Source organism: Phytophthora infestans, genomic scaffold (assembly GCF_000142945.1).
Source record: "Phytophthora infestans T30-4 supercont1.17 genomic scaffold, whole genome shotgun sequence".
Taxonomy (NCBI): domain Eukaryota; phylum Oomycota; class Peronosporomycetes; order Peronosporales; family Peronosporaceae; genus Phytophthora; species Phytophthora infestans.
The window spans coordinates 2151694-2154023 of NW_003303742.1; positions in this window are offsets into that span (position 1 = coordinate 2151694).

Genomic DNA, 2330 nt, shown 5'->3' on the forward strand with positions numbered 1-2330 from the left:
AGTTTGCCTTTGAGTATTACTACACGGGTGGACGGTGTGATTTTACGGATCTGCCGCGATACCGACCATGACAAGCTGGCGGTGGTACACGCACGGTAGGTTTACAATGGGGGCTTCAAACCCATGTCACATTTCTGAACGGGGATGCTCCGGGGACGATTTGGTGCGACCAAGATGATAAGCTGCTAAAGAGCTCGATGGATCTCCAACCGGTAAGCGAGCTCACTGTAGCTGATGCAAAACGTCTTGGGGTCTTTGAGGGCATGAAGGCATGAAGGCCCCACAAAGCAATGTTTGTATTGTGGAGCGTGCGCTGTTCCTATGGCAAGAAAAACATTTCCAGTTTGCCTTTGAGCGTTACTACACGCTACACGCTGACCGAGTTCGATATCTAACTGCAACGGCTGTTACCCACAAACCATTGGGTGTTACCATGCAATTTGCCACGTATGTACGGAAGGTACGTATTGTTTGATCGACCATGAGCATCCTCGTGGACAATGTGATTTTACGGATCTACCGCGATACCGACCATGCCAAGCTGGCGGTGGTACACGCACGGTAGGTTTTACAATGGGGGCTTCAAACCCATGTCACATTTCTGAACGGGGATGCTCCGGGGACGATTTGGTGCGACCAAGATGATAAGCTGCTAAAGAACTCGATGGATCTCCAACCGGTAAGCGAGCTCACTGTAGCTGATGCAAAACGTCTTCGGGTCTTTGAGGGCATGAAGGCATGAAGGCCCCACAAAGCAATGTTTGTATTGTGGAGCGTGCGCTGTTCCTATGGCAAGAAAAAACATTTGCAGTTTGCCTTTGAGTATTACTACACGGGTGGACGGTGTGATTTTACGGATCTGCCGCGATACCGACCATGACAAGCTGGCGGTGGTACACGCACTGTAGTTCTACAATAGGGGCTTCAAACCCATGTCACATTTCTGAACGGGGATGCTCCGGGGACGATTTGGTGCGACCAAGATGATAAGCTGCTAAAGAACTCGATGGATCTCCAGCCGGTAAGCGAGCTCACTGTAGCTGATGCAAAACGTCTTGGGGTCTTTGAGGGCATGAAGGCGCCACAAAGCAATGTTTGTATTGTGGAGCGTGCGCTGTTCCTATGGCAAGAAAAACATTTGCAGTTTGCCTTTTAGCATTACTACACGCTACACGCTGACCGAGTTCGATATCTAACTGCAAGGGCTGTTACCCACAAACCATTGGGTGTTACCATGCAATTCGCCACGTATGTACGGAAGGTACGTATTGTTAGATCGACCATGATCATCCTCGTGGACGGTGGGATTTTACGGATCTGCCGCGATACCGACCATGACAAGCCGGTGGTGGTACACGCACTGTAGTTTTACAATGGGGGCTTCAAACCCATGTCACATTTCTGAACGGAAATGCTCCGGGGACGATTTGGTGCGACCAAGATGATAAGCTGCTAAAGCACTCGATGGATCTTCAACCGGTAAGCGAGCTCACTGTAGCTGATGCAAAACGTCTTGGGGTCTTTGAGGGCATGAAGGCGCCACAAAGCAATGTTTGTATTGTGGAGCGTGCGCTGTTCCTATGGCAAGAAAAAACATTTGCAGTTTGCCTTTGAGCATTACTACACACTACACGCTGACCGAGTTCGATTTCTAACTGCAAGGGCTGTTACCCACAAACCATTGGGTGTTACCATGCAATTAGCCACGTATGTACGGAAGGTACGTATTGTTTGATCGACCATGATCATCCTCGTGGACGGTGTGATTTTACGGATCTGCCGCGATACCGACCATGACAAGCCGGAGGTGGTACACGCACTGTAGTTTTACAATGGGGGCTTCAAACCCATGTCACATTTCTGAACGGGGATGCTCCGGGGACGATTTGGTGCGACCAAGATGATAAGCTGCTAAAGAACTCGATGGATCTCCAACCGGTAAGCGAGCTCACTGTAGCTGATGCAAAACGTCTTGGGGTCTTTAAGGGCATGAAGGCATGAAGGCCCCACAAAGCAATGTTTGTATTGTGGAGCGTGCGCTGTTCCTATGGCAAGAAAAAACATTTGCAGTTTGCCTATGAGTATTACTACACGCTACACGCTGATCGAGTTCGATATCTAGCTGCAAGGGCTGTTACCTACAAATCATTGGGTGTTACCATGCAATTAGCCACGTATGTACGGAAGGTACGTATTGTTTGATCGACCATGATCATCCTCGTGGACAACGTGATTTTACGGATCTGCCGCGATACCGACCATGACAAGCCGGTCGTGGTACACGCACTGTAGTTTTACAATGGGGGCTTCAAACCCATGTCACATTTCTG